General features: G+C 38.5%; 1 protein-coding gene across 4 annotated transcripts in view; it reads right to left on the bottom strand.

Annotated features, from left to right (window-relative positions):
• Positions 1–25599, bottom strand: part of NCOA1 (nuclear receptor coactivator 1) — a 295660-nt gene that overhangs the window by 243299 nt on the left and 26762 nt on the right. For all 4 annotated transcript variants that reach the window (XM_063300632.1, XM_063300594.1, XM_063300586.1 and 1 more), the window contains exon 2: positions 12743–12857. The gene's annotated coding sequence lies outside the window, so the exon portion shown is untranslated. The remainder of the gene's footprint in view (positions 1–12742; positions 12858–25599) is intronic.

Below are 25599 nucleotides of genomic sequence, written 5' to 3'. Positions count from 1 at the left end.
TGTTGTTCGAATGCCTTATCATCTTCCAAAGCAGCTACTTTACTCCCAACTTAAAAACGGAAAATGGAACATTGGTAGACAGCAAAAGAGATTAAAAGACATTCTCAAAGCTAATTTTAAAAAGTTTAATATCAGTACTGAGAACTGGGAAGTCCTAACTCATGGGCATTCAAACTGGAGGTCAGCCCTTATTAAAGGCACTATGGACTTTGAAGAAGCACGAGTACAGGGCAAAAGGGAGAAGCAAGCTAAGAGGAAGACATGTCAACCAAATCCTCATTGTGACTGTCTTCCACCTGGAAACTTATGCCCTCATTGTGGGAGGTTGTGCGGATCCAGAATTGGCCTTTACAGCCACTTACGGATCCACCATTAAGATTTTAATCATGGAAGACAATCTTACTCAGCTACGAGTGATTGCCAACAACAACGATAAAAATAAACTGTAGGTTTAAAATCTAGATATTTTTCCCATAACAACAATAATTTAGGAGTTTTCAATGCATCTGGTCTGACAATCCAAATTCTTGTTGCTAAACTGGAAATGTTTTAAAAGATTAAGAATGAATTGGTGTTAAACACAATTTTTGCCCATAAATACCAGACACCACCATCCCCACAATTCTCAAACTGGGGTTATCCCAGAGATTCAATTTCTGATGTGAATAGTAATCAAACTTCACTTTCCTTCCCAACACTATTAAAATTCTTCCCAACATCAATTATATTTTATACCATTAAATTGCACAATTTAAAGATAAAATTAAAACTTAGGGAAGTTCATTACTATTCTTTTTTGTAAAACCAGAGCCAAGTACCTGCCAAGATAAAAAAAGGAATAATATCTTTCTAATTGTGCCCATAAAGTTTTTTTTAAACAAGAATCACTTAAATTCCACAGAGAAATAGAAGTCAAACTATAAGCCAAATGATAAAGTTGGAATTCTTGAAAGTTAAAAACCTGTTATTTATAAGATAGTAACAATTCAAAAAGAGAAAAACTAGGGTATGTCCATTGCATGAAAACTTTCTCAAGTTCCTGTCAATAAGTTTTAAAACCTTGGTGAGTATCCAACTCAAAAATGTATCAGTCTTGGAATGACATTCATTTTAATATTTATTCTTTCCCAGAGTCTTCACAGGCATTTGTAACCATCTCTTAACATCAACACGAATGCGTACACGCATGTCATGAGTGCCGTTGAGCTGAAGACATCAGCGCAATGGCACACATGACAATAGCAAGGAAACAGGGGAAGGGGCTCAAGATAAGTAGCCATCAACTCACAAAGACTGAAGGACAAGAAACAATGGCTAAACGGATCGCGAGGCACACCCAAGCTGTTAGCGCTAACGCAACGGAGATCGCCCAGCTGACAGCAATCACCGGAGGAATAGAGAAACCGATGATGGGCGATCCCGGAACGCCAGCGGGGCCTCGCAACCCCTCACCTACCGGCAGGACAACGTGTTGGACAAAGGGGGGTGACGTAACCGCGAGTGAGGGGGCGCTGACCGGCGCGGGGTATTTAAACCCCGCACCGGCGCGCTCCTGTCACTCTCAGCTTTTTTCCTATACTGTACCTACACTGTGAATAAATCAGAGCCTGTTCCACAGAACCAGTGTCTGAGCATTATTCAGAGGTAGGCAGCGCATGACAACGCAATACACATGGCTTAATTGCTTATTATCAGCCTCCCTCCATGGTTTGGTTCATCCCAATCCTGCTGACCTTCCAGAAGGCCTTGGAGACCCGAGTTTTCCTTCAGGTCCTGGGGCCAGAATGCTATGGAGACTGGCATGTGTGTTTTGTTTTTATGTTGTTGGAGAATCTGTAAGAACCCTGAACTTTTGTTGTTGTTTATTCGTTTAGTCACTTCCGACTCTTCGTGACTTCATGGACCAGCCCACGCCAGAGCTTCCTGTCAGTCATCAGCACCCCCAGCTCCCCCAGGGACAAATCCATCACCTCTTAGTGTTTCCCTTTTTTGGTATGGGGATATAAGTTGATTTTTTCCAATCTGATGGCCATTCTTGTGTTTTCCAAATTTGCTGGCATATAGCATGCATTACCTTGACAGCATCATCATGCAAGATTTTGAACAGTTCAGCTGGGATGCCGTCGTCTCCTGCTGCCTTGTTATGAGCAATGCTTCTTAAGGCCCATTCAACCTCACTCTTCAGGATGTCTGGCTCTAGCTCACTGACCACACTGTCAAAGCTATCCCCGATATTGTTAGCCTTCCTATACAGGTCTTCCGTATATTCTTGCCACCATTTCTTGATCTCTTCTTCTTCTGTTAGGTCCTTGCCATCTTTGTTTTTGATCATACCCATTTTGGCCTGGAATTTACCTCCGATGTTTCTAATTTTCTGGAAGAGGTCTCTTGTCCTTCCTATTCTATTGTCTTCTTCCACTTCCGCGCATTGCTTGTTTAAAAATAATTCCTTATCTCTTCTGGCTAACCTCTGGAATTTTGCATTTAATTGGGCATATCTCCCCCTATCACTGTTGCCTTTTGCTTCCCTTCTTTCTTGGGCTACTTCTAGTGTCTCAGCAGACAGCCATTTTGCCTTCTTGGTTTTCTCTTTCTTTGGGATGTATTTTGTGGCCGCCTCCTGAACAATGTTGCGAACTTCTGTCCAGAGTTCTTCCGGGGCCACATCTACTAAATCTAGTCCCTTAAATCGATTCTTCACCTCCACTGCATATTCCTTAGGAATATTAGTGAGCTCATACCTAGCTGATCTGTGGGTCTTCCCTAATCTCTTTAGTCTGATCCTAAATTGTGCAAGAAGAAGTTCGTGATCTGAACTACAGTCAGCTCCAGGTCTTGTTTTTACTGACTGTATAGATGTCCACCACCTTTGGCTGCAAAGGATGTAGTCAATCTGGTTTCGGTGTTGTCCATCTGGGGAAGTCCATGTATAAAGCCGTCTCTTAGGTTGTTGGAAGAGAGTGTTTGTTATGCAGAGTGAGTTCTCTTGGCAAAATTCTATCAGCCTATGTCCTGCTTCGTTTTGTTCACCCAGGCCATGCTTACCTGTAATTCCAGGTGTCATTTGACTGCCCACCTTAGCATTCCAGTCTCCCGTGATGAAAATAACATCTCTTTTAGGCATGTTGTCCAGTAGGTGCTGCAGATCCTCATAGAACTGCTCTACTTCAGCTTCTTCAGCATCTGTGGTTGGGGCATATATTTGGATCACTGTGATGTTAGATGGCTTGCCCTGAATTCAAATTGAGATCATTCTATCGTTTTTTGGATTGTATCCAAGCACTGCTTTAGCCACTTTACCATTAATTATGAAGGCTACTCCATTTCTTCTGTGGTCCTCTTGTCCACAGTAGTAGATCTGGTGGTCATTTGATGTGAAGTGGCCCATTCCAGTCCATTTCAGTTCACTGACGCCCAAAATGTCTATCTTGAATCTTGACATCTCACCAATAACCACATCCAATTTGCCCTGGCTCATAGATCTTACATTCCAGGTTCCAATGGTGTGTTGATCCTTAGAACATTGGATTTTCCGTTCACCACCAGCACCGTCGGCCGCTAGCCGTCCTTTTGGCTTTGAGCTAGCTGCGTCATCACGTCTGGGGCTAGTTGAACTCATCCTCTGTTCCTCCCCAGTAGCATTTTGACCATCTTCCGACCTGGGGGTCTCATCTTCCGATGGTATACCGACATATCTCTGGTTGTACTGATCCATTTAGTTTTCACGGCAAGAATATTGGGGTGGATTGCCATTACCTTCCCCAGGGATCGCATTTAGTCTGACCTCTCTGTCATGACCTTCCCGTCTTGGGTGGCCTTTCACGGTTTAGCTCATGGCATCATTGAGGTGCTCAAGCACCAGCACCACGACAAGGTAACAATCCTTTGCTGAAAAGAAGAACCCTGAACTATTCCTTTTTAAATTGGTTGTAGTTTATGGTATTGTATTTATACCTTTATTAGCCATTGCAGAGTTATTTGGTTAAGATATGCTGCCATATAAATTTTCTAAATAAATAAAAATACAGTATAGTGAATAATTTAAAATATCCACAGTATGAGTAAAATAGAAATAACAATAATGAAACCACTCAACCAACACTAACAGTAAATAAAAAACAGAAATGAAAAAGTAAAATACGGTGCAGTGCTTAAGCTTAGTAGAATACCCTGTAAAATAATTCAATTTTTAACATTTTCCTGATGACCAACAAGGAGGAGATTAGTCTGATCTCTGTTGGGAGGCTATTCCAAAGTATCAGCACCAGCACATCCATCTTCTAGCATCATCCCTCCTCAATTCAGAAGTGTGAATTTCTACAAGTAGTTTCTCCTTCAACAATCTAGTGGGTTGGGCCAATTCTGGTTGGAGTAGGCAGTTTGGCAGTTACCCAGGTCCTAAGCCATAAAGAGCTTTATAGGTCGATACCAGCACCTTAAATTCTACCCAGAAGTCAATCAGCAACCAGTGCAGGACCCGTAAAATATGCTCCCAGAGCCAAGAGCCAAGAGCCAGTGTCTTACATGCAGACCTAGACTATTATTTATTTTTCAAATTTTGCTACCACCCATCTCCCCCAAAAGAGAGGACTCTGGACTACCTTTTCAAAAGGTCTTAATCTCAGAATATACACACAGACAGACATACTTTTCAGGATAAGCCCTCTTTTCTAAAGGTTTTATTTATATTTATTTATTTAGATTTATGCCCCAGCTTAACACTTACTGTGCTCAGTGCCATTAAGTATTAGGTATGTTCACCGCCTTGAGTTATTTATAAAAATAATAAAGGCAGGATAGAAAATAAAAATAAATAAATAAATAACTGGACATTAGAGGGGGGTATATGAGATAGGTCCATGTACTTTAAGAGTCTAAGAGTTACATCTAGTACTAGCTAAACTATATATAACTTACCAACGTTATTGTCATTGCGCTGCAATGGAATCCACAAATCCATGCCATGGATTTTCTGCACAACACTGCCTTCCCTAGAGTTTTTGTTCTGTTTTGGTTTGGTGAATTACAGAACACTTACGGTGGGTTGGGGTAAGAGTTGGAATACCAGGCAGAACTACCAACTTCCCTATTTGTTCACAAATCCCCAAAGATTGAATTGTATTACAAGAAATCTTGTAAATCATATTTTCCAGCCTGCTCATTTTAGGAATTTCAACACTATAACATATTTAAGGAATAGCTGCCCAGCCTTGAAGACTTCCAGTAAGGATCAGTTTCTCTCTCTAAATAATTAGTTCCATTGTCAAACTGCCCTTACCATCAAGCTGTTTCACCAAATGTTCTTCAGAAATCTATACTTTTGTAAATTAGATCCATTAGACCTAATCCACTCACCTGGGCCAAATAACCCTCTTCTATGTGGCAGACTCTTTGGGTCTTAGAAAATGTTGCAGTATCACTCCCTCAGTCTTCTCCAAGTTGAAAACCAACAACTAATTGGATATCATATCTAGTACTCTTAACTCAACAAGTGTACATTAACTTAAGACTCCAAAATGAGATGCATGTTTTAAATACTTCTCATCTGTGCAATAAACATGAGCTTATTTAATATATGGAGTCCAGAAGCCATTTTTCATAACAGTTCACCTGCGGAGTCACATCTCCCAAGCATGAAAAACGTATTACTTTCTCTCCTCAAATAACACACCTATTCCTCTTGTGAGTTTTTTTATGGAACAAGGATGCACATGTATAACAACCACAGAGTTGCACAGGATAATAGGGACAGTGTTGAGCAATGCAACTCACAAACATATTTCTCATCACTACATACAAAATTAAGGCTCTGAGCCCACTTTGAGCCCAGTTCTCCAACCCTACAGCAGAGGCCTTATGCAAGTTTGTGGTCCCAAGTTTCTGTCAGCTGAAAAAGCATGTTATTAATCTGTCCTAAAGTTAGCTCTTACCGCATGTTTGAAAAATGAAAAGGGAACAACATTATGGTGTGTTTTGTCTTTTTAAATTGTATCTTCCAAGCAATTTAGGAAATGCCTTCAGTATTTTTAGAACTTTTAATTTTATTTATTAGTCTCAGGTATCATGCAAAAAAATATTTCAACTAAAAATATATACAACTGATTTAACTATGATATTAAAACAGTAGGGACTGAAACAGCAGATAGAAAAAAAGATTGTACTGTAGCACAGATACAGAAAATTAAAGCTGCAAATAAAATGAATAGATCTGTATGAGAAGGAGGGAGATCTTTGTCCAGGATCAGAAAGATAACACAGTAGGTATCAATCAGGTATCTCTGGGTTAACCATTCCAAGCTAGGAAGCTACTACTTAGAAAACCCAACTGTATGAAAGTATTAATACAACATGTTATCATATGCAAGAACACTTTCTGTCCTAACAGTCAGAAATCACGCTGAGACGAGGAGTAGGTCTCTAGTGTTTATTACTGCTACATTAAACAGAATCCTAACAAACTGAAGAAGCGTGGGGAAAACCCAGACAGATAAACCCCGAAAGTTAAGGTGGGTCTGATCTGTGTCTCTTTGAATGGCTGCTTAATTCCTCAGTACTCCGCATGCATTTTCCCCCCTGGATAGGGGCTCCCTCCTGCTCACCATCAGTACTCATGACACTTTCAGAGCACAACCTCGAAATATGACCTTAGTATGCGAATCTGAACATACAAAAAGAGGCATTACTTTACTATAAATGGCTTAATAGATTAAAACCACCACTACAAATTAGATGTTCAAGGGAAATGGGAGCCAGTGAAAACGGGCAACTGTTTTAACATGATCATAATGCCCAGTTCCAATCACTACAGTAGCAGTTATATTTTGGACTGAAGTTCTTTGGGAGCCAGTTTGGGGTAATGGTTTGAGGCACCAGGCTAGAAACCAAGAGACCATGAGTTCTATTCCTTCCTTAGGCCTGAAGCCAGCTGGATGACTTTGGGCCAGTCACTCACTCTCAACCCTAGGAAGCAGGCAATGGCAAATTACTTCCAAAAATCTTGCCAAGAAGACTGCGTGGACTTCTCCAGGCAGTTGCCATGAGTCAAAAATGGCTTGAAGACGTAAAATAAAAAATCGTGAAGCCATCAGACTATCTTCAAGAGCAAGCCCACATTAAGCATATTGCAGTACTATAATCTAAAATGAGAGGTTACTACTGAAAACAGGCTGGTACACTAGGATAAACTGGAAAAAATGCTTCATACCATAACAGATATTTGTACCTCTAATAAAAAAGATACTTTAACAAACGGTCCCATACCATGAATTTAATTTTTTAGACTATAATCCCTTCTCGAAAAGGTCCAGGGCTAATCAGCCAAGTAGACAGACCATGTATCTTTTTATACTTCAGTTACTCTCATCTACTCTATGATGAAATAGTAACTGAGCATTTCAATGCTTTATCTGATTCTAATGAAAAAGCTGAGTGTCAGTCAATACTTTCATATAGATGTTAAATAGCATGGGTATAAGAAATAAACACCAAAGAATCCCATAACACAAATGCCATGAGATTCAGCAGAAATCTCCCAGTACTTCCTGGAGATAACTGAGATAGCAGAATCAGCACAAAGCAGTACTACCCACGTCCAACTCACACAATCTCTTCAGAAGAATACTGCTGTCAAAAGCTGCTGAGAATCCTGGATGAATCAACAGGTCACACTCCCCTTGTTGCTTTCCTCTGGCAAAGGAGTGTGGCATCCAGAAAAAGGTCATTAGTCATTGGATTATATTCAGATCTTCTGGGTCCAATTACTCTTTTTCCTTTTAATTTACTAAGAGTACTTATATACTATTTCTTTGAAAAATTCTGTAGTAGTTACAGTAATGATAAAAGCATAAGATCAAAACAGATTAAAATAAAAGAATAAAAGCAGTCCATACGTATACATATTCATATCACACAGACACAGACCCACACATATATGGCTAAATGGCTGGGTTGGCCATTATGAAAAGTTTTTATAAGATATCCCTAAAACACATCAAAATTGAGGCCATATTACAAAGTAGACATTCCACAGGACAGATACCACCATAAAGAAGAACCATCTCTGAATCATGAAACAGCAGAGTCCACTGAGGACTATAAGTGTTTGGGAGACAAATATAATCGAAGACATTCTTTTTAGGATAATCTGAGTTATCAATCAGTCAATCAATTTATTGTTTTGATCACTAGTCATAACAAATAAGATAAAACCTGCAGAAAAGTGGCCACACATTAATAAAATATATTAAAACGTACAAAAATCAGTAAAAAACATTAAAACAGTGGTATTACAATGAATAAAATGTTAGAAAACATTAAGAACTTTTGATAAAATATTCTCTTTGTTTAGCAGCAGCCCGAGCAAAACTTGCTAATTTCCATAACAGTGTCTGAATTAGAGTGCATACAGAAAGAGGCAGTCACGTCAGTCATTCTTTTTTCATAAAGTGAAAGCAATGTATGTTCTTGGATGAAAACTCTCTTTAATCCATGGGCTCATAACATAGTATGTAAATATATTCATCTGATATAATATTAATTATCCATTCTAAAGAAAGCAGTGCATACTAGTAACTAACATGTCATAAGGTTCTTTGACAAATGTATCTTATTTATTTATTCAATTTATATGGCTGACCACTAGCCAGATGACTTTTAGGTACATATCATGTTGCAACCTGTAAAAAAACAAATTCAAGATATTTTTGATCACTCATCTACCCATAAAAATTCATATACCAAAGGACTTCCAAAACTGAAGTGCCTAGAGCCCACAAGCACCCTAATCCACCCCTGGCTTCCAGGCCAGTCCCATGAGCAGACCAACAGGGAACCCAGGATCGTAAACCAATACATGAATCACAGCGGCCAAACTAACCCTTTCTAGGAATGAGCATAGCTGACATACTAGCTTCAGCTGGCAGCAGTGCTCCTAGCCAGAGATTACTTAAACTACCTGTGATAATAGAAAATCTAGGAGCATCAGCAGACTGTGATTCTGTTCCTTCATATGGAGCACAAATCCATCTGCAGACAACAAATCCCCTAATTTCCAGAAGGAGAAATATCTTACCCCACAATGCTTACACTTCAGCTCACTGAACCTTACCTATCAAGTGGCACACATTGCTGAACTTGCCTGAGCTCAGAAGCTAAGCAAGGTTGGATCTGGTTAATGCTTAGATAGAAAATTACCAGGGAATGCTAGAGATGTAGACTAACCTGGGAAGTCAAAAACCATCCCGGAAGAAAGCAATGGCAAAACAGTTCCATACTATTACCATGAAAGTAGCAATGAATGGGTCCCTAAATTGACGAGGAATTGAGCCTGATTCAAAGAGACTTTACTTGTACCTTACTGAAAGTCATCAGATCCATTACTATATCCAACCACTCTTTTTTCTAAGAGTATTCACACTACTGCTTCCTTTAAAGAGGATACTCTCACTCACATAAGGAGGAATTTATAACCTCCTGGGCTCGGGCAATAATTCTTTTTCTATTATCTTCAACAGCTGACTAGACCTAACAAGCCATGAGAGGCAAGTATCAAGGGAACAGGGACTGGCCAAGCTTTACCATGATTTTTGCACTGTTTATCCCGGTGTGGGTTTCCTTTTGGTTTTATTATGTGTAGCTGATTATTTTTACTTCCACTGAATTAGTTTTATTGACATTATTTTATCACTGACATTTTATTGTTGTTGTTGTTGAACCTATCCCCTTCATCAGCAAGGGACTAGAGTCACACAAGGAGTTGGGCTCATTAGAAGTTGTATCTCTCTCATCTCCAAAACTCCAAACATTTATTGCCTTTTATAGAAAAAAAAGGGGGGTGAAGGGAAGGGATCCCTCTTATCTAACTCATACATAAAAAGTAGACTCTCAGTGAGATCATTTCTCTTTCAGTGAGAGATGGGGAGAGTATCATCTCTTCACCATGTCTTTAAAGGCAGCAATGTTATGATTTTACCAGCTTTATCATTTTCTTCTGTATTCATCCATCCTCTCTCTCTCTCCGTGTGTGTGTGTGTGTGTGTATCTATACGGGTGGTTTTAATTATAATCTAACTTTAGCATTCTTTCTGAACAGAAAATACATAAATCTAATAAAGAAATATATATTTAAAAGGTTTACACCATTGATGTAATGGTTATTTGGATAGTCTTACAGAGGATCTGAAACAAGAAACAATATACACCAACTATGTAGTCCTACACAGTGTTCTAAATGCTTAAATTATCCCAGCACATTCTCTCATTATACAGAAATTCATTGTCTGATTCCCTAGATAAACTTATAAACAGATAGATATCCACCATAGCTAATAAAGAGGCACATGGATCAAATACAAAACCTAGAACAAATATGGTTATTTCTGATAATCAGTTCGGAGTCTAATACAGGTAGCCCTCACTTAATGACCATTCATTTCGCGACCGTTCAGTTATGACAGTGCTGGAAAAAAGATACTTATAACCAGTCCTCACACTTACGACTGTCACAACATTTCCATGGTCACATGATCAAAATTTGAGCGCTTGACAACTGGCACATATTTATGATGGTCGCAGTATCCCCAGGGTCACATGATCACCATTTCCCAGCTGGCTCCCAATAAACAGAATCAATGGGGAAACGCATGATTCACTTGACCACGGTGATTTGCTTAACCACCGCCGCAAAAAATGTGATAAAATCGGGTGTGGTCACCTGATGCCTCGCTTAACAATTGCATCATTTATCAACCAATTTTCCAGTCCCTGTTGTGGTCATTAACCGAGGACTACCTGTACATAGTCTTGTCTGAAGGTTATTTCAAAGGGTGATCACAGCAACTTCCTGAACTGATCCATGATTATTTACATGGTGAGGCAACTTTACACATAAGGTGATAGAAGATGCGCAATGGCACACACATTAGATGGTAGAGCTGGAAGGTGATGGCACCTTTCAGTATTTTCTTGGATAAAAAGAAATCAGTGCTGCCAAATTAATTCTAGAATCCATTCTGTAATCCAGCGAACATTTCATTCCCACTACACCTAGTTCAGCATAATGAGAGGGTCATTTGCTCAGAACTATTAGCTTTTATTTATGAACAGATTTTCATTTTTTTTTTCATTCAAGTAATCTTCCTATTTTCATACACAGTCTACACCAGCTATCTCATTTTTCTGCATGTATAAATTATTTCTCAAAGAGAGCTGGACAATGCCTCTCTGGCAGTTTCATCTGTGCAATGCGATGCTTCTGGTTTTTATCTTTATTCCTCACATATGAGGAATAAACACTTTTCCAAAGAATTCACAAAGGCATGATGGGTGTTGCTAACTTATTTAAATGATCACCTCACAATAATTCTCAGCAGTCTCAGAGTAATTCTGATTCTATTAGCTTTGTAAGTGATAGACAGCAAACTCAGCACGCCTAAACCCATCTAGCAATGAAAAGAAGGAGCTAGTGGAAGTATGTATTGTGAAAGCTTGCAGACAGCAAGCCAACACACACAAGTGACCCTTTCCTGTGGTTAGCTAATTCTGTTGAAATGTTGACTACAATTAAAAATTATGCACGTATTCAGATTCTCAACAGTTGTAAAACGATTAAAAAGATAGATTTGAGTGTTGAAATATTGAGAAGATGCAGGTCCTACAATAATACTTTGAAAGCAACAGATAGTCCAGAACAGCCTTTCTCAAATTTTTGACCCTGAAGGAACCCTTGAAATTTTTTTCAGACCTTGGGGAACCCCTGCACATTCAGGCTCAAATATAGCCCAGAAGTTACAACAATAATACAATATTCATTTCATGCATAGGGCTCTATGTATGCATTCACAGTGTTCTTAAACTAAAAATAAAGAATGAAACTTACCTCTTTAATGTGAAGTTGCCTGAATTTGAAATAATTTTTTAAATAAATTGTGATCTCCCAGGGAACCCCTAGTGACCTCTTGTGGAACCTAAGGATGCCATGGAACCCTGGCTGAGAAACCCTGGTCCCGAAAATATTTAGTTGCCCACCTTTCCTTACAGGACATGCATCCAAGGTTTCCTCTATGGCTATAATATAGGATCTCTGTGCAAAATAGGAGTCCAATTCTTGCATGCCAACAAGACATATATACAGAATGGTTAATGTTCATTAGTGCTACATATAAAGAAAACAAATGTTTGCACTGTGTAATTTGTATTACAAGGGTCTATTTAGAGCTCTCCCATTGTTACAATACAAAACATTCCATCTTCGCTCCTTTTTCTTAGCAGCACTATACACTGCAGAAAAATTCTACTGTAAACACAAAGAGGCTGTAAAATATGCATGTATCTTAATAGTGAACTATTGATGTTTTGATCTCTTAATGGAAAAAGTCCAATAGGTTTTTTTTTAATGAACTATGAAAATGTGAAGGAAGACGGGCATTTAGCTGAAACACCACCAGTGTAAACATAACATGGGAAACACCAGAATATGCTATTCTAGAAGAAAATCAGATTTAAAAAATAGTTCCAAAAACATGTGCTTCATATATTCTCAAGGTCACTGGCAAATTCAAGGTATTCCATGGGTAACGCAAAACTATATTCATATTCAGCCTCCAGCTTAAAAGTATTTCATAAATACTATAATGCACAGTAGAATAATGTACCACATCTGGCCAATAAATGCTTTTAAATTCAAAAGTACAAAACAAAGGTGCAATTCTTTTTCCTCTAAATGGCAAAGGATTGATGTACTTACCTGCTGGCATTCTAGTTGAATCAGCTATCAAAGATTTTAATTTTTGAAGACCAATCACTGCAGTTAGTCTTGGCTTAATTTCCTGCAATAAATTACTTCTATGCAGGCTTTGGCCCTGTAAAAAGGGAGAGAGAGGCCAAACATTAGGAACAGTTGAAAATTTACTTTTATGGAAAAGGTAGAATTCATATTTGAAATGCTGTCATCCCAAAGCACAAAATCTAAGGCAATGCTAAAGAAAGCTTTGGCATGCATGAGTCAGCACAAGTAGCCAATATATCAGGGACGTGCAGAAGGTAGATTGTAGGAGAGAAACAGAAAGAGCTAAAACAAAAACAAAACAAAAAGAACTGAGAAGCTAATTGTTTCATCCTCTCAATACACTTTAAAAATACAGTGTTAACAAATCAGTGATATCAAACACATGGGAAAGCTACCATTTTAAACCACTTCCTTATTTCCTTATTCCCCAACCCCCACCTTTTTGATAGCTCTTGAGCAAAGCAAAGTTGAGAAAGCAACTTTAAAAAACCAGCAAAATGCAACTCTCAACAAATTCCTTCCTTTAACAGTGTGTGGCTCTAAAACAAGCTAAGAAATAGCTTAAAATTGGACCACTTCCCAATAAGCAGTCAACTTCTTAAAACAGTTTAAGGAACACTGCTCTACTTGCTATTTCATGTACTTGTTTCCTTAACACAGTACACCACACCTACCTCGAAAAGACCATTTCATGGGACCTGTAACAGAGATTATAATACACAGAAGCAAAAGTTGTGGTACAATTAGCTAGAGCTTTAGACAATGCTCCAAGGCAGAAAACTATGTTACAGCCCAAAACAGACTGGCAAACCTGCGAAGTGCACTTTAAACTATGGCCTGGATTAAGAGACTTCTTGCTAGAGCCACATTCTTAACAAAGAATGGACTCTGAAAAATCTTCCTGCACTCACTTCTCCCTAGTCTTATGTATATAGCAAAGCTACTTAAGCCACCAATTTTCACAGCAAGGGGATCTCAAAACAAATCTTTATTACATGCATAAGGAGGGTAGGGTACAGTCAATTAAAAAGCATAGAAGATACATCAGAGCCTAAAAAAATTATAAAGGGGATCTTGCTTAGTTAGCATCTTACATTTACAACGGACCCCCAACATTACTGATCAATTATTGTATAAATTAATATTTTGAAAGAAATATGTTTCCTAACAGGTATAATGAATATTCCCCTAAGGAATATTCCTTATTATATTATTATATAATCCCCTACATGCAAACATTCATTTAAAGCACTTATAAATCCACACAAAACACATGCAATTAAAAATAGATGCTGTCAGCCTTTGCCAAAGGAAAATTGTCACTATGAGAAACTAAATGAGATACACTGATAGTAAAATATCAAACAATACTATTAGCAGGATTCCAGATGATACCATATTCCTTTTATGTTAAATAAGAATGGAGTAATACTGTAAATTGAAACTATTCCACTACCAGGAAAAAAAGTTGCTTCAAAAGTGGATTGTCAAGCAAGAGAGAGACAAAATAGCATTTGTTTAGCAGAGGAAATGATGGCAAATTAGAAACACAAGTCTATCAAAAAACAATCCACGCCAACCAAGTGCTCCATCACCAAAGTAACAACCCAACCTCCCACAAGAGGAGCTGTGTAAGAACATTATTCAGACAAGCACTCATGCACTGCAGCAACCCAGAACACCAGAAAAAGGGAACAGATCCCCCATACAGCATCTTCCAGCAAAATGGATACCCCTTCAACTTTATCAAAAAGTGCCTGACCACTCAACCCACTACAGCACAACCAACACAAGCTATGAAAAGGATAACTCTGCCATACATCAGAAACTACCAACAAACTGTTACAACCACATGGCATCACCATAGCACATAAACCAACTAAAATTCTTCAAAGCATCCTAAGTAACCCAAAAGACCCAGTAACCCAAGAAGAAAAAACAGGAGTCATCTACAACACATGGTGTAAAGACTGTAACAGCCACTATGTAGGACAGACAGGCAGAAGACTAGCAGAGTGCATCCACAAACACCAACTAGCAGTCAGAAGACACGATGAAAACTCCCTAATCTCACAAAACATAAACAGACTCAGCCATAGTTTCAACTAGGAAACTGTGAGCATCCTAGACCAAGCTAAATCCAAAAAACACTAGGGAATTCATGGAAGCTTGGAACTCGGACACATCAGCCATCAATAGACACATAGAAATAAACCACATTTATACACCACTCAAAAGATACAATAATAAAGCTAAAAAGGAAACAAACAAAAAACAGAACATATCTTCTCCAGCAGCCTACACCCAGATAAGCAGGGATTAACATCAGATAAACAAGCAAGCAGAAAATACTATAATCAAGGAACTACAAGGAGAAAACCACACCCCCACCAACATTGGCAGGGCAAGCTACTGCATATAAATAGGGAGAAACCCCACACTCACTAGCACTGATGATGTTAGCTAGTCAGGTAATGAAATGTCTGCAAGCAAACAACCAAGCTTACAGAGCACCAAGGACTCCACAGTTCAACCCTGAGCTACATATATTATCTTCTATTGGTAAAGTATTTGTTTATTTTAGTCTTTGCCCATAGTACTTTATGTTTACTCTATCATCTTAATTTTATACTGGTGCTTACATATATGTTGCTTGCTTTTTCATTACTTATTATTACAATAGTTTTATGAAGTTCACTGTTTAAATCTAGGTGCTCCTTTTGTTATCTATCATGGGTTGGCTTTCCCAGGAGCAGACAAGTATACACATCTAATACATAAAAATAAATAAAATGAAAGTACTAAAATACATAATAAAAAAAATAGCTTGCCTCTAACAAAAGGGAGCAATGGTTTGTTGGATCCCATCAGTAGTTCATAGCCATCAACAGCTATGATAATCATATACAGCATAAAGTGGCCATTTTGGCCACATATTCTCTGGTATCAAAATGTTCCACATCAAATTAGCAAAAAATCGTATTATTGGGGTGCTCCCCACAGAAAAGTATACAATGTATACCAAAACACTAACTAAAGAATAAATTCAGAAATTCATTACCTATGCACCAACTTAAATATATACTGTATTTACTAAACAACAAGTAAATGAAGCAAGCATGAAGTTGCAGTCACAAGCTTTAGGTTTATTAGAAAGCAAGCTAAAACTTGCTAATACGTTATACTTTATATCAGAGAAACGGGAAAGACATAGTATGCAGAAGTACAGACTGAAGCAAGCACACAAAGCCCCCAATTCTTTATACATATGAAATATGACTACATACACATGCATACCAGTTATCCTCTACCAGTTGCATCTGTACAGTTTTCTGTTAATTGTGTATCATCAGGCATGTCCCAAAGTTCCTGGTTATGGCCAGCCAACATTAAAGTCCTTCAAGCCATGTCAAAAGAAGCATGGTTTGCCCAAACTTGAAACCTCAGGGCTAAAGCCTCCAACGCACTTTTTTGCAAGTCCCAGGCTATCCTCCAATCCCAATTACCAAAAATCACTGGTCTGGTTTCCCACTGTTTTGAAGAAAATGAAAACAGTAATCATAAGCTTTAAAATAGGCTTCTCAAGATCATTTTAAAAGGTAAGCCCTCCCAAAGTAAGAGTTAAACCCATAACATATTGGCTCTGCCCTCTATGTGCCATCACTCCACCCAATTTAGCCTCTGCCCTCCAAAAACAGAAAGTGCAGTCCTTGGCCACCAAAATATTGCCTGTCTCTATCTTAAATGTCCCTGTTCAGGCAAGCAAAGATTAATTGATAATCAGCGCTACTTGCCTCTATTTTTTTGCCTCAACTCTGCCACATGCTCAAAGACTTCCGGTGGGAATATGGCGGACTGAACAGCTGCGCCCACGAGCTCCATCGGCAGACCTGCCATCATGGCAGTTTTTTTGGGCACAGGCTGGTTTTTCCTGTAGCCCAGAGCATTTTTCAGGATTAAGGAAAATGCTGGGAATTGACCCATTCGTCCTCTGGACAGTGAGTTGCAGCCAGGAGATCATGGACAGCATGCGCAATCAACTGGTAAGGCTTCACCAGGAGGCTGGGATTTTATCTTTTCCGAGCCACGGTGCAGCCTTTTAAAGGGACAGTAAGTCTCGCCTTCCCATTTCTAAAGCACCCAATTTATATCTTTAAGTTTTGTACCCTAAGAGAAGCTTTCTATGGTAAGAAGAAGCAGAATCTCTTGGTGCCTATCATTATTTCTAGGTTATATTTTTAATTATTGAAAGAAGTTTTGGTTTGTTTTCCCATTTAAAGTGTAATGAGGATTGAGAATACATAATTGCCTTCCTGTTACTATTTTTTGTACTGAATTTGAAGGATGGAATATTTTCCTACACTTTGGGTTTAGGGTTTTAAATCTTCAGTTTTCTGTTCACTTTCTTTGGGACTTGTTTGCTAGTATACTCTTTTGTCAATTTCAGATGGAAGATTTTCATTGACTCATTAACTCCTATTTGTGCCAGTCAACTATCTAGGGGGCGCTACAATCTACTGCCTGAAGCATGGAAGATTTTAAAGATTTCTCAGAGCTGCATTGTGAGCGTAAGCAGGCTTTTAAAGAGATCCTTTCAGAGTGCTGTCAAGCTATTCTGCAGCGTTCGGGATACTGGAGAAGATATTGCTGCTAAAATGTGTCATCTGGCTGAAAATGTTATGATGGATGAAGATTTTGGTAAAGATGGGGACTTTTCTGTTGTTAGTGAGGCTGAAGTAACGCCAGGTGAAGATTACAGTTTGGTGCTGAGGGGGTTAAAACAACAGGCTGAGTTTAAGACTGCACAGGGAGTTGCTTTGCTAGGGAAATATTATGACTATCTGGGTGTTATAGGAAAGAGAATATGTTTTGTGGGAGTTGTTTTTTTTTTTTGCTGAGAAATCTGAGTTCTTGAGGGGGGCAGTTGGGCTGTCCGACTTTTGTAAAAAAAAAAAAAAAAAAATGCCTTATGTGTAATAGGGAGATATGCAAATACCCGGGGTCATTTTGAGGAGGGGTAAAAAATTAATGTGTAACTGGACTGATCATGAGGCTATCATGATTTTATTTTTGAAATGATTTGGACTAAGATTGACATGACTTTTTATCTGTATGATTTAAAAGGTATAAGATATAATATTTTATTTTGGTCTTTAGATTTGATAGGGTTGAGATTGTATATAGTAATTATTAATTAATGTTGTAGCATTATTATAAAAGCAGACAATTTACATGTTTATATAATTTGATTTTTTTATTATAGTGGACAGAAATATATAGAACAGCGGTAGGAAGGAAATAATTAAATGGATGTTGTTTTAAGGGGGAAGAAAGTTGATTTAGAAATATATGCACACACACCCACTTTTTTTATATAAGGGGGAGGAGCCATTGCATTAGTGATTTGTACATGTGTCAATGGAAGGATTTATAGAAATAATGTGATCTTGGTTTGATATAGAGTAACAGTTTGACTATGGAAATTGCTCTTGAAAGTTGGGAGTCACCTTTACATGTAATCTTTGAAATTCTTTTTTCTTGTGTTTCACACTTTTTTTGTTTCTTTTTTGTAGTTTTTTTTCTGTAGCTTTCATCTTTGTTTCAACTTTAATAAAATTCTTACCAAAAAAAACCTCTGCCACACGCTCAATTGTTCCTTTCCCCACTGAAAGACTGCTTCTTGCTTTGATCTCTACCTGTAATACCCTGTTCTCCCAGATGTCAATTTCCAGAGAACCATCTAGCATCATGCTTTACTTCCATGTGCATTTTAATTTCTCAACGCTAACCACCAGAGAAACATTCAGGTCTGGTGGTGTATACATCCAACAAATCTGGGAAAATATATTTTGAAGGAGAGGGGCAATTGGTTGGCTTCAGTGGTTATAATGGGGCCTTAATACCTAAATTCCTTTCCTTTTCTGGTGAGATTAGAAGTCATCCCAATTATGATCACAGCACAGATTCCAACACCATTTTCCCATAATGAGTCTGACAACCAAAACTATGATGCACTCCCAGTACTATAGCTCAAAGTGAATGCAAAAACAAGTAGGCCTCTTAATGACTGAAGTTCATATAAAAATGAAGGGATATCTGAGCTCAAAAAATCAAAAACTTTGTAAACCTACTTTAGACAACAGCTGGAGGCTCAAGAAACTGATTAGCTAATACACATATATAAATGAGCTCAAGCAGCAAGTCCTGAGTGTACAAGCCACTTCAGCTCACAGTGTGGTATTTGAGCAATCAAATAATGTCTCGGACATCAATGTAACAAAAAATAAAATATAAATCCTGAAATAAGTGGATTAATTTACAGATCCTTCCTAAACCATAATATTCATGGTGAGCAATATGATGCCTGTGGGCACTTTTGTGAATGCATATTGCCCTCTGCATCAGTACTTCACTGATTCATTTTTAAAAAATTAACATTACTTTCAGGTGACTAAGAACACTTCAGAATGAAATGCTGAGGCACCAAAATCAGCAATATTCTGATGGTGGATGACGGAGACTAGCATTTGCTTTGAAACATTCCTCACTCCATCAGGGGAAAAACGTAAAATTAAAAAAGGGTATTTTATTGATCCAAAAGCAAAAACTAATTCCAACTATTCACATTTTCACTGCCTGCCTTTTGGGGAGACTTGGGAATGGCAACATGATATGTAGAAACCTGGGACTGACTCATCATAGCAATCACTCTGAGAAGGAACCCTGTCGTCATAGCCATTGTGTGATAGTGCTCTTGACACTTCCTCAGAATTCTGTCTGTGATTGCCTGCTTAGTGCTTTTTGCTTGACAGGTTTGAAATTTATGATATATATTCCACACTTACCAACAATCTCTCCCCTAGCCTAATCTGCAGCAACTTAAATTTTAATTAATTCAGAAATCAAACAGTAGCTTGAACACATTACTAGTTTAATGTAAATAAAATGTAAGTGTCAAGATGCTAAATATTTTTTACCTATTTCTTAGATGTACATAATACTCCCTCTTCGTTTTCCCCAAACAACTGTGTGAGATTGATTGGATTTAGACTGTGACTGATTCCAAGCCAGTGAATGAGATTTCATAGGTAAGAATTATATTCAACTCTCAACTAATTACCTTGCCAAGTCTACCAAAGAACACAAAACAGTATAAACCAATGCAAAAATAATCCTCATAAAAGCTCATTTTTCTGTACCACAAATGTAATCAAATGCTTTCTGGGCATTTCTAAACTTCATTTTTCCAGTAACTCATAATGAAAGTCAGCAGAGATCTCTATAAAGGTGGAGATTTTCCCCAGCACAATGTAATCTACCATGCTGATGACAGACAAATCAAGCTGTATCCTGGCTGACATCATTCTTAAATGTTAATGAATTCTAAACCAACAAAAACAAAGGCCATTAAGAATACTATTAGACAGTTCGGTGTGCTTTTAGCATCATCCCTTAGTTTCAGAACTAAATATTAGATTTGCATCCTTCCAAATGGTGGGAACCAAGTCCAACTCTATAGGACAGGGGTTCCTGAAATGTGGGGTCACAATCAAATTTTGGGAAGATGGTTCACAAATTTAGGGGGCTTCTGCATATAAAGTAAAATCATAATCAGAAGCTGTTACCATTCTGCCTGGACAAGCTGGGAGCAAAGTTGGGTTTTTCTAGTTGCTGCCATAAACATATTAAAAGCAAAAATTGATCCCAAAAAAATGGAACAAAAAAAAATGAGTACAGCAGTCTCAAAAATATAACCCAGATTTCATGAATTAGGCAAAACTAGGCAAACTGATTCTTTCCATTCAACTAAGACTTAATTTTGTTTGTTTTACTGTTTTTTTAAATTAACATGATCATGTTAAAAAGTTGCAAGTTTCTATGAGTTTTACTTGAAACACACCACTATTTAATACTTTAATGTTAATGTATATTTATTTCTTACCCAAGCCTAACCCTCCTAAAATAGTTAGTTTTATTTATAAAGAGGTCATAGAGCTTTCTTTAGCATTTCAGGGTATGACAGCACTGCAAATTTTGAAAAAAAATGTGCTGTATGTCCTCAAGAATCAGATTAAAATAATAATTTTAAGGGACTAAGGCTCTATTGCTATTGTCCCAGACTTCCAGAGTACTGCAAGAGAAGATATATGAATTCCTTAGGCATTTTTTTTAGTGCAGATGCATTACTTTCCCTTTTGTGGGGGAGGTCAGAGACAAAGGAGATAGGAGAAATGGGTAGAATCACGAGGAGGGAGCTAGAGGCAAGAAATATATAAACAGATGAGCATACCAGCATGAAGAAAGATACTCAACCAAAGATTATTTTTCTCATGGGCGAAAAAAATCTAAAGCATCTGTTGTTATTTCCACAGGATTTAAAAGGTGGCAAAGACCACACAATGCACAGAAACTCAGTAATATTCTCAACAGGGGATCCAATCACAGCTGCTACCTACAGTTAACCTTTTAACTATTTAAACTGTACAAAGGCTGTCTTCACTTGCTTAAATGCTGCACTGCCATTATAACAATTATATGACTGACCAGTTGCACAAACAATTTTTGTCTATGGCCCTAATTCTCAACAGCAAATGGTACTGATCCATAGCCTGATAAGTACAACATAACCACCCAGAGTCCCTCTTTTGGGGGAGATGGGCAGTGACGAAATTTGATAAATAAATAAAAACATGCCTGTTTTGTTCCAAGAAAAGTCCAAACTGGACCCAAGAACCAATTTAACAGAAGGGTCAGAACATTTAATATCCTAAACACCTCTGTCTGCAGGTACAGGCTGTAGTCCTGTTCCTCCTGAAGATTTCAAGATCTGATATGACTACAAGGACAAAAAGTTATAAGAAAACGGTCACTCTGACCAGTTGTATTGATCTAAGTTGATATTCCCATTTATAGCAATTGGCCTGGAGTCTCTCGATTGCAGCAATATACAAAGAGCTGATTCATCTATCATGTTGGTTTGGGAAGAAAGTGAAAGTCATTATGACCCTGTAAGATAGTTAAGCTTGTAAGTCAGTGGTTACTATTGGAGCAGCCTACCACCCTACTAGTAGACTGAAGACCTGTTTAGCCCACAATGACCAATCAAACATCTCAAGGAACTCACATGCAGCACATGAAGGAGGAAAATTCTTGCATTTTTACAACAGCTAGGAATAAGCTACCTTTAAAGCACATAGCCATCATACTAAGTATGCGCTGCTGTCTTCAGCTTATCTCGTGATAGCTAATGCCATAAGTTAACCATAAGCCATATGAAGTACTGCTTTGCCTGTCCTAAATCTAGTGTTATGAGAGTAGAAAAAAATTATCTCCTTTTGGCACCCTATGCATAGTTTTATCCATTCTCCTTTAGTTGTTCCTTTGTTTTCATGCCAGCAATTCAACGGATGTCTAACTGAATGGTAAATGTCTTGGTGACATTACCTGCAGTGTGCAGGTAATAGCTAAAAGGATATTATATCATAAAGGGTTGGAAGAGTTCCCCTCCAGCCTAAAGGCTCTCAAAGGTTGTCATTATTATCGTCCACTTGACAATAAACATGATTATTTTTGCAACCTCTCACTTTAAAAGTAAAGAATCATGTTGCTAATGGAAGACTGAATCCAGTTATATGCTTCCATCAGAAGAAACTATTTCCACAGACAAAACTAGGGTTTAATTTCCTCTGTGCACCTCAAAATCTTCCTGAGCAGATTTGAGAGGCACAAGAGAAAGGAGAAAGTCACATTACATTAGCAGTAATTTACTGGCATAATACTAAATTCTACCCTACCTCTTTCAAAAGGTATGTTGCAACAGAATGACATGCTACCAAATTACAAAACGAAAATAACAGAGGGGGGGGCACACAGTGCTTCTACCTAACAAACAATAATTTCTGTCTTGAAGTACTGTGAGCAAATTCCCCTTCTGCTTCTACAAAATAAACTGTCATTCCTGGCTTCAGGCAAGCTCATTGTCATGAGGATACTGGTGCAACAGGTTTAGTTGCCTGCTGCTTATCATTCAGCAGTGTATTATGCTTGTTTCTTGAAAAAGGCCAGAGTATCAACAGGAAAAGCAAGCTACCTGTTTTTTTAATTTGCAAAATATCAGCTCTTATGCCAGGCAAGGCCATTATCTGTGACTGGCATAGTCAGGCCCCTGATATGTCCCACCAGGTCCATAAGTGTTCTTCCTCCTTGTCACCTGCTGACTCACGTAGTTCTCCTTTGTGTTTAAAGGACAGCAATGGCAGCATGGAAGAGCTAGAGTACCAGTGTTCATGGGTGGCTCTCTCCCTGGTGAGGAAGAACAGCAACAGGGACAGAGAAGAGGACCAGGTAAAACTTGAAGAAGCCAGTACTTAAGACAGATACAGAAGTGATAACTGAAAAGAAAGAAAAAAACAAGGCAACGGTCGAGCCAGGACTGAGAGAGGAGGACTATGAAAGGCAGCCTTCTGCCCATGGTAGTGAATGCCTACCCTTTGCTTACACAAAATAAATAAAAAAGGGGCACTACTGGACATGCCCTCTGCCCCAGGCCATTTACGCTGCTGTCCAACTGTATATACCGTATTGCAACTAGCTTACATTATCCTATAATACACAATCATAACTTTCAACAACCAAACAAAGATTGGTCAGCACATTCCTCCTTGGAGTCTGACGAGTTTTTTATTCCAATAAAGTTATGGCATCCATTTTCAATCCCCCATTCACCCTTAAATATCTACCTTTCCCTACTTTAATCATATTAATAAAGAATCTGCACCCAACCAAATAATACTTTTAACACCTAAACGGCCAAGGCAAAAGAAAGGGTAATTTCTACATTCCGCAGACACAGAAACACACCCTTGTGCAGTTTCTTGGAAAGAGCCCCAACTGGTTCAGCTTTGCTTTGAAGGGATTGTTGACTCGGGTTACATAGCACATTTGTCTACCGCAGCAATAAAGATTGAAATTTAACCTCAATGTGCATCTATAAATGACACCACCAAGAGCAGATCACCTGACTTTCTGGCAGAAAAAGCAATCTACTCAAACCAAGAGTGCCTGGAGGGATTTCTCTGCAGCGAAAAGCTGCACTAGAAGTTTAAACCAGATTAATGATTCTCAAAGTGGGACCAGAGCCAAGAAAATTCTCATTTCTCATCTGCTTGACCAATGAGAATGGGGAGCAACCTCTGACTGAGATTTTCTTAGGAAGCTGGCCTATTTATTTTAACCGCACCTCTCCTGGATTTGGACAGCTTGTAAATCATTAATATATAAAATAAAATAAAGCTACAGATGCAGTACACTAAAGCAAAAAACAAATATAGCGTGTTAACGATATATCTTTTTTTCCTTTCACATACCCTCAGAAGAGATACAAGAACCAGTTATTCAGAATAAAACACAGAATAAATTGTGAGATTTCCAATAAAGCACAATTGATAACTTGAAAAGGCTTTGATTGTTCGTTGTTGTTTATTCGTTTAGTCGCTTCAGACTCTTCGTGACTTCATGGACCAGCCCACGCCAGAGCTTCCTGTCGGTCAACACCCCCAGCTCCCCCAGGGACGAGTCCGTCACCTCTAGAACATCATCCATCCACCTTGCCCTTGGCCGGCCCCTCTTCCTTTTGCCCTCCACTCTCCCTAGCATCAGCATCTTCTCCAGGGTGTCCTGTCTTCTCATTATGTGGCCAAAGTATTTCATTTTTGCCTTTAATACCATTCCTTCAAGTGAGCAGTCTGGCTTTATTTCCTGGAGGGTGGACTGGTTTGATCTTCTTGCAGTCCAAGGCACTCTCAGAATTTTCCTCCAACACCACAGTTCAAAAGCATCGATCTTCCTTCTCTCAGCCTTCCTTATGGTCCAGCTCTCGCAGCCATATGTTACTACGGGGAACACCATTGCTTTAACTATGCGGGCCTTTGTTGTCAGTGTGATGTCTCTGCTCTTAACTATTTGATCGAGATTTGTCATTGCTCTTCTCCCAAGGATTAAGCGTCTTCTGATTTCCTGACTGCAGTCAGCATCTGCAGTAATCTTCGCACCTGGAAATACAAAGTCTTTCACTGCTTCTACATTTTCTCCCTCTATCTACCACTTATCAATCAAGCTGGTTGCCATAATCTTGGTTTTTTTGAGGTTTAGCTGCAAGCCAGCTTTTGCACTTTCTTCTTTCACCTTCATCATAAGGCTCCTCAGTTCCTCTTCGCTTTCAGCCATCAAAGTGGTATCATCTGCATATCTGAGATTGTTAATGTTTCTTCCAGCGATTTTAACTCCAGCCTTGGATTCCTCAAGCCCAGCATGTTGCATGATGTGTTCTGCATACAAGTTGAATAGGTAGGGTGAGAGGATACAGCCCTGCCGTACTTTCCCAATCTTAAACCAGTCCGTTGTTCTGTGGTCCGTTCTTACTGTTGCTACTTGGTCATTATACAGATTCTTCAGGAGGCAGACAAGATGACTTGGTATCCCCATACCACTAAGAACTTGCCACAATTTGTTATGGTCCACACAGTCAAAGGCTTTAGCATAGTCGATAAAACAGAAATAGATGTTTTTCTGAAACTCCCTGGCTTTTTCCATTATCCATCGGATATTGGCAATTTGGTCCCGAGTTCCTCTGCCTTTTCTAAACTCAGCTTGTACATCTGGCAATTCTCGCTCCATGAATTGCTGAAGTCTACCTTGCAGGATCTTGAGCATTACCTTACTGGCATGTGAGATGAGTGCCACTGTTCGATAGTTTGAACATTCTTTAGTGTTTCCCTTTTTTGGTATGGGGATATAAGTTGATTTTTTCCAATCTG

This window comes from Candoia aspera, chromosome 1, assembly GCF_035149785.1.
Source record: "Candoia aspera isolate rCanAsp1 chromosome 1, rCanAsp1.hap2, whole genome shotgun sequence".
NCBI lineage: Eukaryota > Metazoa > Chordata > Lepidosauria > Squamata > Boidae > Candoia > Candoia aspera.
Note: the sequence above shows the minus strand (reverse complement) of the source record. Positions and strands in the feature narration are given on the sequence as shown.